The sequence below is a fragment of the Hemicordylus capensis genome, chromosome 3 (genome assembly GCF_027244095.1).
Source record: "Hemicordylus capensis ecotype Gifberg chromosome 3, rHemCap1.1.pri, whole genome shotgun sequence".
Taxonomy (NCBI): domain Eukaryota; kingdom Metazoa; phylum Chordata; class Lepidosauria; order Squamata; family Cordylidae; genus Hemicordylus; species Hemicordylus capensis.
This window is the reverse complement of record NC_069659.1, coordinates 24,454,899-24,466,514: the sequence shown is the minus strand read 5'-3', so window position 1 is coordinate 24,466,514 and position 11,616 is coordinate 24,454,899. Positions and strand designations below refer to the sequence as shown.

General features: G+C 50.8%; 1 protein-coding gene across 7 annotated transcripts in view; it reads right to left on the bottom strand.

Annotated features, from left to right (window-relative positions):
- The window catches only part of CNTN5 (contactin 5), a 1,193,410-nt gene that overhangs the window by 233,790 nt on the left and 948,004 nt on the right, over positions 1–11,616 (bottom strand). The gene's annotated exons all lie outside the window — the stretch shown is intronic.

Here is an 11,616-nt window from a genome sequence, read left to right as displayed (position 1 = left end):
TTGCTATGATAGAATGAGAATTCACACCTCAGAAAAAACTTCTGAGGTGTGAATTCTCATTCTATCATAGCAAATGAGATTTTTTTCAATTAAACAACTCTTATGACCCCACTTTCACTTTTTCACACTTTCCTTTACTATGAATAATATGAGGAAGTAATCAATTTAGCACACTTCACCTTATGAAGACAAACCTCATACAAATAAATTCACCATAATTCACCCCTCTGCCCAATCACTCTTAAATTGGGGATGGGTGGTAGCCTCCAGCCATCAGGCACTATCTACCAGCCCACGCCACTCCTTTGGGGCAGATCCACTTTCTGCCCCCAATCTGCCCCAAAGACACCCAAACTTCAAAAATTCTCAAAAAATCAGCCCTCTGCCCAATCCCCCTGAAATTGGTGTGGTAGCCTCCACCCATGAGGCACTACCACCCCACCCCACTATTTTGGGGCAGATCCACTTTCTGACCCCAAACTGCCCCAAAGTCACCAAAACTTCAAAAATTCTCAAAAAATCACCCCTTTGTCCAAACCCCCTGAAATTGGGGTGGTAGCCTTCACCCATGAGGCACTACCACCCCACCCCACTATTCTGCCCCAGCCCCCACTTTCTGCCCCAATATGCCCCAATCTGCCCCAAAGACATGAAATTTTCAGAAATTTACCAAAAATCAGCCCTTTGCCCAATCCCCCTGAAATTAAGGTGGTAGCCTGCACCCATTAGGCACTACCACCCCACCCCACTCCTTTTGCCCAAATCCCATGCTATGCCCCCGAACTGCCCCAAAGTCACTAAAACTTTAAAAATTCACAAAAAATCAGGACTTTGCCCAATCCCCCTGAAATTGGGGTGGTAGACTCTACCCATTGGGCACTACCACCCCACCCCAAAATTTTGCCCCTGGGCCCCTTTTTACCCCCCCGAATCGATTCGGATTCGGATTCGGATTAAATCCGAATCCGAACCGAATCAAGGGTGATTCGGGTGACCCAGATTCGGGCACAAAACAGAATGGGGGTGATTCGGCTCGGGTCCGAGCCGAATCACCCAAAAATCCGAATTGCACACCCCTATTTAATAGTGCTAAAGCTTCCAATAATAATGCTTAGCTTTAACAGAATCCCTACGCAGAACACATTCATGTAGAATTATGTGGAGGGAGTAGACGGATCGTGCTGACATATGTATCACTTGTTTGTATGTGGGCTCTGTTCAGAAATGGGTCACCCATGATGACTATTGTTAGAGCCTGTTCTGCAAATGTTAAATATTTCTTTGTGCTTGGGCAGCATCACATATTTAATACTAAGCTGTTGAAGAATTTTTGAGTGAAATAAGATTTGATTCATATGGCTGAACATTAGGGCTGTGCATTGAATCAATCTGCTAACTGGAACTGATTAAATGTGTGCCCTACTGGATGTTTTTTCTATCAGATCAAGTCTGGTGGGAAAAATTGCCCAATCCAGGTAGATTCAAGGGTGTCTAATACACTCTGTAGTGAACTGGATTGGCTCAGTGGGTGAACTTAACTACGACAATAGCTGCATCCACATGTAATGTGAAACCGGAGTTGAAGGGGTAAGAGACTGCCAAACCTGTACGTCCAAATGCAGGACACCCCATTCAAACTCTAGTTCCACACAGAGAACGACCTGAGGTTTCGCTTTCGAAACTCAAATTTGAACCCTTGAGTTGTAGTAAGTTTGGCCACCCTCAACCTAACACAGCCTGCATTACATGTGAATAGGATGTGAGGAACTGGTTCTAATTGAACTGGGTTCAAATTGAACCATCCTGGTTTGAATGGTTTGAGCTCAAACTGAGCCTGGTTCAAATTGAACAAGTTTGGCCCAGTTTGACTGGACTGGTTTAGCCCAGTTCGACCCACCCCCACCCGCCCCTTTTCAATCCCATAGGGTTCCCCCTTTGGTTGTAAAGGGGAATCCTTGCAAGATTCCCCTTTGAAAGCATGCAGAAATGGGCTAAATCAGTTTGACTCGGTTCTAGTGCACGAACCAAACCTCCGGCCAGTTCTAATGAGCCTGCTCATGGACTGGGCAGTTCAGTTCAAATTCAATTCAAATTCAAACCAAACCACCCAGAGTCATCCTGTTCATACCCCTACATTTGAATGCTGAATTGTCGGCTACTTTCCCTGTAACCAGAGATGAGGGAAGAAGGTCCTCCCTCTCTGCAGCTGTGACTGGCTGTGTGGGCTCTCCTTCATGCAAGAAGGAAGCTCACACAGCTAGTTTCCCTGCCTCTCTGCAGTTTCCCTGTCAGCAGAGAGTACAGCAGAGAGCCTGTACTCCTTTACATCCAAATTCAGACAGGAGCGCGGGGCGTGGGTGGGGAGCAGAATTATGAGTGAATATGACCACTTTATGTGAGAATATGTTCAATGTGGTGGGCGGTCCATCTTCAAGAATCTGCCTTGATAGGTAGCAGCAGTGCCATTTTTTATAAAGGTGGTCTTCCCCAGCTGTAAGTTAATAATGAAGTTCTATATTTTTCCCTAATGCACTATGGGAAAACCTGACCATTCCTTATAGTCATGCCATTGCAGCTTTCCCCAGAGCATTATTGGCTGGCTGCCAGAGAATGAAAGCAGATGCTTAAATGGTGTTGCTGTTGCCTATCAAGGCAGCAGATTTTTGAGAAAGAATCTCCCACTACATTGTCACAAGCTAAATCTGATGTGCCCAGCACCTTTGGATCGATTTGATGAGGGCTCCTTCATATTCATACTCAAGTCGATGCATCTAATCCATTGCGAGATGCACAGACCTACTGAGCATTACAAGTTAGGCGAATGTGGCGGAGTATTTATTTTGCATGCTGAAGGTCCCAGATTCAATCCCTGACATCTCCAGACAGGCCTAGCAGAGACTGCTGCCTGAAATCTTGGAGAGCCCCTGTCAGTCAGTGTAGACAATATTGAGCTAGAATAGATGGACCAATGGTCTGACTCGGTATAAGGCAGCTTCCTATGTTCCTGTGATGGCCATTGTAGTTCCAAAAACATATGGAGACCCCAAGTTAGGAATCCCTGCCTTATGTGTATATGAGTTTGTAAAATTTATTTTGGGGATGGGGCAGTCAAACTCCTGTTTTGCATGAAGAAGGTTCAATCCTTGGCATCTCCTGGTAGGGCCAGGAAAGACACTTGGCTTATCTGAAACCTTGGAGAAGCTATTCCAGTCAGTGTAGATAATACTAAGCTAGATAGACCAATGGTTTGCTTTGGCAGACTAAGGCAGCTATGTAAATGTGTATTCTGAATCAGTGAATTATGAATTTCGGCACCATCACTGGCTCACAAGCATAGGTCATTGTGTGGAAGTCAGGAGTTCTACCCACACCATGTATGGATTCTATACAGGGCTAGTGTAAAAGCATCCTGTCAGCTCAGACCATGCTCTGGACTCATAGGTGTAGCGTCCATTGGACGAGGGGGTGCAAATGTCCCTGGGCCTGAAGGGTCAAGGGGACCAAGACAGCCCCACCGCCCCACCCCCCTGTACCCCCACACCACCTGCTGTCATTTCCCATTTACCTGTGGTGGCAGTAGGAAGGCTTCTCCCCCCAACCCCAGCTGGTGCGTGAACCTCCCTCCCTCCCCGGCCAGCACTTGAGCTTCTCTCTCACCTGCACGCGGGCTTCCCCATTGGGTAGGGAGAGAATCACATGCCATGACCTGTGCACAGGCGCAATAGAAGCCAGTGCGCCGGCCAGGGAATGAGGAGGCTGGCATGCCGGCCAGGGAGAAGCCGGTGCGCCAGCCGCAACAGGTAAATAGAGGGGGAGGTGTGGTGGGGTGGGGCTGGAAAATAGGGGCCATGGCTTCGGCACTGATGCGAGGACCCCCCAAAACAACTTTGTCCCTGGGCCGCTGGGAGTCTCCCTATGCCACTGTCTGGACTCAATTCACAGGACATTCTCTTTGCAACACTAGGTGTGAGGAATTCCTAGCTCTGAATCCCATTCCCCTAACCAACACAAGGGTTTAGCAACAACAGATGATGCTGTAGGCTTGAAACCTTAATATATATTCGACGGATGCCAACTTCCAAGGGGGGAAAAGCCTTCTCAAATTAATATGGCTCAAGTCATTAATCCAAAGTACTGAAGAGGAAAGCTTTTAAATCTCTTCTGAATGGCATTGTAGAGTACCAGGTGTCAATGGCCTTGACATCAAGGAATGCAGAATAATATATCTGGCAGGGTTGGTTAGTAATTGAGAGTTAGCACAGTGAAGGATCTATTTTGGACAGAATAAAATCAATATAGCACTTTAATAGCAACCCCTGTGCTGTGCTGAATTTAAAAATAAATCTTTTAATCTATTTGGTATTTGACCAGTCACCAATCAGAGTTTCGAGAAGCTGCAAAAAGGCATGACTATTCTCTGGGTGCATTGGTTACAAAGATTATAAATTGGTATTTAGTCTTGAGTCCCAAGATTTCAGAGAGAGAGAGAGAGAGAGAGAGAGAGAGAGAGAGAGAGAGAGAGAGAGAACAACATGAACACACATGGAAATATCCATAAGACTGGGAAAACACATGGACAGCACAGAAGAGTTAATAGAAATTATGATTTAGGCTGCAACATTCACTTAAATCATCAGTTAGAATAGAGGTTCTGAAAAGGCAAGTTCTTGTGATCCCTGAGATACCAGCTAAGTGGGAAATGGGTTATTTCCAAGACATGCCAACTCTATATTTCCAGTTGTATACAACCCAGAAATTTTCAACAATGTTGAAAACAGATTTTCAACCATATTGGGTTGGCAGCACACCAATCTGACATTTAAAAGAGCTCAAAAACTTTAGATCAAATCCTAGATTATTGATCTCTGTTAAATGATGGGTTGGCATGGTGTCCACCTGATATAAAAAATGTCTGGGTTATTTGAACCAGAAATCAATACCACACATGCTTTGAGAATATCCCTTTTCCCAGTTAGCAGGCATCATGAGGTTGTGAGAACCCACCCCAAAACTTGGATTTATACATATTGAGATCATTCACACAATCAAAAACTGTGTTCTACCCAGTTTGGGAGCTTTGTGTGCTCCCAATTTTCAGTTGTGTGGAAGCAAGTAGGAGGAAAACTGGAGTAGCTTTTCCTGCTAACTTGCTTCCACACAATCCTTTCTACCCAGGCTTTTCTCCTACCTTGCTTCCACACAACTGAAAACTGGGAACACGCACAGCTTCTAAAGCAGCGAAGAACAGTTTTTGCTTGTGTGAATGGCCTCTTTAACTTGTATTATTTGCATATCTTAAAGGACGTGTGTAGGTTGGAAACTCGGTAATGTTAACTTGTCTACTTTACCAAGACTTCGAGGCTGTTCTCATGAGGAGCCTAGCCCAGGTAAAAGCAGCCTAGCCTGGGCTGGGGTACTCATATGGAGTGCTGGGAACTGTGCAGATTCTGGCATTGTGCCCAGCCTAACCCAGCTCTTAGCTGAGGTTAAGGGAGCAAGTGCTTCCTAAGGCACCGCACTCATTGATTGCAAGGTGCCTGGTGGGATATCTGGAGGCCAGAAAAATGAGTCCTGGCCTCTTTTGAACTGCACTGCCAGGAGCAGTGTGGATAATAGGGGTGTGCACAAAACCGTCTGGCTCGGTTCAGTTTGAGGCCAAATCAGCCAAATCAGTTCAGTTTGAGGCCAAATCAGGGGAGGAAGACAGAAGGAGAACAGCTTGGGTGGGGCACTGACTGACTGCTGTCTTTGCCCCTGCCCCACCTTTCCTCAGGTGTGTGTAACATCTCCTTGGGCTGCTGCTGGGGCTTTGGCTGCTGCTGCTGCTATATAGGGCAGGCTAGCCCAAGGGCCTGGGGGAGGAAGACAGAAGGAGAACAGCTTGGGTGGGGCACTGACTGACTGCTGTCTTTGCCCCTGCCCCACCTTTCCTCAGGTGTGTGTAACATCTCCTTGGGCTGCTGCTGGGGCTTTGGCTGCTGCTGCTGCTATATAGGGCAGGCTAGCCCAAGGGCCTGGGGGAGGAAGACAGAAGGAGAACAGCTTGGGTGGGGCACTGACTGACTGCTGTCTTTGCCCCTGCCCCACCTTTCCTCAGGTGTGTGTAACATCTCCTTGGGCTGCTGCTGGGGCTTTGGCTGCTGCTGCTGCTATATAGGGCAGGCTAGCCCAAGGGCCTGGGGGAGGAAGACAGAAGGAGAACAGCTTGGGTGGGGCACTGACTGACTGCTGTCTTTGCCCCTGCCCCACCTTTCCTCAGGTGTGTGTAACATCTCCTTGGGCTGCTGCTGGGGCTTTGGCTGCTGCTGCTGCTATATAGGGCAGGCTAGCCCAAGGGCCTGGGGGAGGAAGACAGAAGGAGAACAGCTTGGGTGGGGCACTGACTGACTGCTGTCTTTGCCCCTGCCCCACCTTTCCTCAGGTGTGTGTAACATCTCCTTGGGCTGCTGCTGGGGCTTTGGCTGCTGCTGCTGCTATATAGGGCAGGCTAGCCCAAGGGCCTGGGGGAGGAAGACAGAAGGAGAACAGCTTGGGTGGGGCACTGACTGACTGCTGTCTTTGCCCCTGCCCCACCTTTCCTCAGGTGTGTGTAACATCTCCTTGGGCTGCTGCTGGGGCTTTGGCTGCTGCTGCTGCTATATAGGGCAGGCTAGCCCAAGGGCCTGGGGGAGGAAGACAGAAGGAGAACAGCTTGGGTGGGGCACTGACTGACTGCTGTCTTTGCCCCTGCCCCACCTTTCCTCAGGTGTGTGTAACATCTCCTTGGGCTGCTGCTGGGGCTTTGGCTGCTGCTGCTGCTATATAGGGCAGGCTAGCCCAAGGGCCTGGGGGAGGAAGACAGAAGGAGAACAGCTTGGGTGGGGCACTGACTGACTGCTGTCTTTGCCCCTGCCCCACCTTTCCTCAGGTGTGTGTAACATCTCCTTGGGCTGCTGCTGGGGCTTTGGCTGCTGCTGCTGCTATATAGGGCAGGCTAGCCCAAGGGCCTGGGGGAGGAAGACAGAAGGAGAACAGCTTGGGTGGGGCACTGACTGACTGCTGTCTTTGCCCCTGCCCCACCTTTCCTCAGGTGTGTGTAACATCTCCTTGGGCTGCTGCTGGGGCTTTGGCTGCTGCTGCTGCTATATAGGGCAGGCTAGCCCAAGGGCCTGGGGGAGGAAGACAGAAGGAGAACAGCTTGGGTGGGGCACTGACTGACTGCTGTCTTTGCCCCTGCCCCACCTTTCCTCAGGTGTGTGTAACATCTCCTTGGGCTGCTGCTGGGGCTTTGGCTGCTGCTGCTGCTATATAGGGCAGGCTAGCCCAAGGGCCTGGGGGAGGAAGACAGAAGGAGAACAGCTTGGGTGGGGCACTGACTGACTGCTGTCTTTGCCCCTGCCCCACCTTTCCTCAGGTGTGTGTAACATCTCCTTGGGCTGCTGCTGGGGCTTTGGCTGCTGCTGCTGCTATATAGGGCAGGCTAGCCCAAGGGCGCGAGCCTCTTGGCGCGAGCCGAAGGGCGAGAGCACAAGGGCTCTCGTCCTTGTGGCTCTCTGCCGTGGGGCAAGCTGCCCGAGGACCAGAAGATCTCTCTCCTTCCGCCCTGAAGAGCCATCTTCTCACAATTAAGAAGTCAGCAGGAGACTACGCAAGCCTGGTTTTGTTTTGTTTTTAATTAAGCCAAGAAGCCGTGTTGGGTTAGTCTGGGAGATGTGTCTGGGGGAGCAAAAAAGTGGGTCTGGAGCGGGGGCGGCAATATCACAGGTAGCGGGCAGAGGGAGGTATGGCGGTGGGAGTTGGGCAGGCCGTTACAGGGGAAAACGGTCCAGGCAATTGAGGCCTGTTCCTTTTTCCGGCCCTTCTCCCAACCCTCTGACCCTAGGGAGCTCTGGGAACACTCCTTCGAGGATTAGGGTGCTGCTGCTGAATGCCAGGTCAGTTAACGCAAAAACATCTCTCATCCACGATCTGATTGTGGATGAGCGTGCTGACCTGGTATGTGTGACGGAGACCTGGTTGGATGCGCTGGGCGGGGTCGGTCTCTCTCAGCTTTGTCCTCCAGGTTTCCAGATCGTGCAGCAGCCCCGCCTCGAGGGTCGGGGAGGAGGCGTTGCAGTCATCTTTCGAGAGACCCTCCCCGTTTCCAGGTGCCCGGTCAGGCAATCTCAGAATTTCGAGTGTTTGTCCTTGAGGGTGGGCCTCCGAGATAGGCTGGGGATTCTGCTGGTGTACCGACCACCCCGCTGCACTTCAGTCTCCCTACCTGAGCTGGCGGGGGTGGTCTCGGAGGTGGCCTTGGGTTCCTCCAGGCTTATTGTTTTGGGGGATTTCAATGTCCACGCTGAGGCCCCCCTAGTGGGTGCGGCTCAGGATTTCATGGCCTCCATGGCAACCATGGGCCTGTCTCAATTGGTATCGGGCCCTACCCACGTGGCAGGACACACTCTGGATCTGGTTTTTGCCGACCGGGAAATAAATGATCTGGAGGTGGGGGAATTTGAGACCACTCCCTTGTCATGGACAGATCATCACCTGGTAGGGTTTAGTTTGACTGCTCCGTCTGCCCTCTGCAGGGGTGGTGGGCCGATTAAGATGGTCCGCCCCCGGAGGCTTATGGATCCGCTTGGATTCCAGACGGCCCTCGGGGAGTTTCCAGTGTCCAGAGCTGGTGACCCTGTCGACGCCTTGGTTGATCTCTGGAATGGAGAGGTGGCCCGGGCTGTTGACACGGTTGCCCCCAAGCGCCCTCTCCGGCTTAGTGGAGCCCGTTCCGCTCCTTGGTTTTCCTCGGAGCTTAGGGCGATGAAGCAACTCGGACGACGGCTGGAGCGACGCTGGAGGAAGAGTCGTCACGAATCCGATCGAACACGGGCTAGAACCCATTTTAGGGACTATGCCGTGGCGGTGGGGGCGGCGAAGAAACGTTTTTTCTCCGCCTCCATTGCGTCTGCTCAGTGCAGGCAAACAGAGCTGTTTCGTGTGGTGAAAACATTGCTCCACACATCCCCCCGGACAATGCGGGAGGAGCCATCTACAGCTCTTTGTGATCGGTTTGCCTGTCATTTTGCAGATAAAGTCGCTTGCATCCGTGCTGACCTGGACTCCAGAGTTTTGTCAGTTCCGGCAGACGTGCCTTTGGTACCATCTGGTCCCGTTGTGTTGGATTCTTTTCGGTTGGTGCGGCCTGAGGATGTGGACAAGATCCTGGGCAGTGTGCGGGCGACTTCGTGCGCTCTTGACCCTTGCCCTTCATGGCTAATAAAAGCTGCCAGGGAGGGGACAGGTAGATGGCTGGAGGTGATGGTTAATGCTTCGTTAAGGGAGGGCAGGATGCCATCGTGCCTTAAGGAGGCGGTGGTAAGACCTTTATTAAAAAAGCCCTCCCTTGATCCCTCCAGCCTGGACAACTATAGACCTGTGTCTAACCTGCCCTTTTTGGGCAAGGTGATGGAGCGTGTGGTGGCGTCCCAGCTGCAGAGGGTCTTGGATGATACGGATTATCTGGACCCTTTTCAATCTGGCTTCCGCCCCGGGTATGGGACTGAGACTGCCTTGGTCGCTCTAGTGGATGACCTACGCCGGGAACTAGACAGGGGGAGTGCGTCCCTGTTGGTTCTGCTGGACCTCTCAGCGGCGTTCGATACCATCGACCATGGTATCCTTCTGGGCCGCCTCTCGAGTATGGGAATCGGAGGCACTGCGTTGCAGTGGTTCCGGTCCTTTCTTGAGGGGAGGGTCCAGAAGGTGGTGCTGGGGGACTACTGCTCGGCCCCGTGGCCGTTGGCCTGTGGGGTCCCGCAGGGTTCGGTCTTGTCCCCCATGCTGTTTAACATCTACATGAAGCCGCTGGGAGAGGTCATCCGGGGATTTGGACTGAGTTGTCAGCAATATGCGGATGACACTCAGCTCTATCTCTCCTTGTCATCTGATCCTAGGGAGGCGGTGGATGTCCTGAACCGGGGACTGGAGGCCGTGATGGGTTGGATGTGGGCTAACAAACTGAAATTGAATCCGGATAAGACGGAGGTGCTGTTGGTCAGTAGGAGAGCCAATCGGGATGTGGAGATTTTACCAGTTCTGGATGGGGTTGCACTCCCCTTGAAGGAACAAGTACGCAGCTTGGGGGTACTACTGGACCCGGCTCTGCTTTTGGAAGCTCAGGTGGAGGCGGTGGCCAGGGGTGCCTTTGCACGGCTTCGGCTGGTGCGCCAGCTGCGTCCCTTTCTCGAGAAGGCAGATCTGGCCACGGTTACCCACGCCTTAGTCACGTCGCGGCTGGATTACTGTAACGCGCTCTACGTGGGGCTGCCCTTGAAGAATATCCGGAAACTGCAGCTAGTGCAAAACGCGGCAGCGAGGGTGTTATCCAGAGCTGCCCGTTGGGAACATATCACCCCCATTTTGAAAGAACTGCACTGGCTACCGGTTCGTTTCCGGGTCCAATTCAAGGTGCTGGTTTTGACCTTTAAAGCCCTAAACGGTTTGGGCCCAGGGTATTTGAGGGACCGCCTGCTCCCAAGGGTTGCTGCCCGCTTGACGAGGACATCTGAGGGGGCCCTGCTCCGGGTGCCGACAATGAGAGAGGCCCGGCTGTCGTGCACTCGGGACAGGGCCTTCTCTGTTGCTGCCCCCAGACTCTGGAATGCTCTCCCAGTGGTCATTCGCTCCTCGGACTCCATCATGGCTTTTAGAAAGCTTGTAAAGACTTGGCTTTTTACCCAGGCTTTTACATAATCGTTTTTACTGCTGCTTCTGGGTGTTTTTATTTCTTGTATTGTTTTATGCCTGTTTTTATATGTTTTTATACTCTTAGCATGTTGTTTTTATTGTGTTTTTATTGTATGTTTTTAACTTTTGTAAACCGCCTTGGGGCTATATTTTAACGAAAGGCGGTATAAAAATGCAAAAATAAATAAATAAATAAATAAAAACTGGACTTGGCCAGTTTGGTTTTGCCACCCTCGAAACTGCCCCCCGCCCGGTTTCGTTTGGCATGGAGTGGGTGGGTTCGCGAATATGTTTTTTTAAAGAAATTTCTTTGGACTCACCCCCTCCAGGGGGCTTCTTTGAGTCTTTGTGTGTGTGTGTGTGGGGGGGGCATTCCCTAGCATGGAATTGGTCTTTTTCACAGCTGTTGCACATTGAGTTGGCATTTATTTTAGAATAAATAAAATATTAGCAGTTTTATTTTCAATCCCCTTCCTAATGATCTCTAGCATGGAATTGGCCTTTTTCACAGCTGCTGCACATTGAGTTGACACTTTCAAAGAGCTGTCCACCATGACCCCAAGATCCCTCTCCTGGTCAGTCACTGACAGCACAGATCCCATCAAAGTATACTTGAAGTTGAGGTTTTTCATCTCAATGTGCAGCACTTTACACTTGCCAATACTGAACCACATTTGCCATTTTGCTGCCCACTCACCCAGTTTGGAGAGATCCTTCTAGAGCTCCTCACAATCCATTTTGGGTTTCACTACCCGAAAGAGTTTGGTATCTGAAAATTGGGTCACCTCGCTGCTTACCCCTACTTCTAGATCATTTATGAATAAATTAAAAAGCACCAGTCCCACTACGAATTAAACCTTACCTTCCCCCACCCCACCCACCCACCCATCTGCCCATGCAATCATGTGA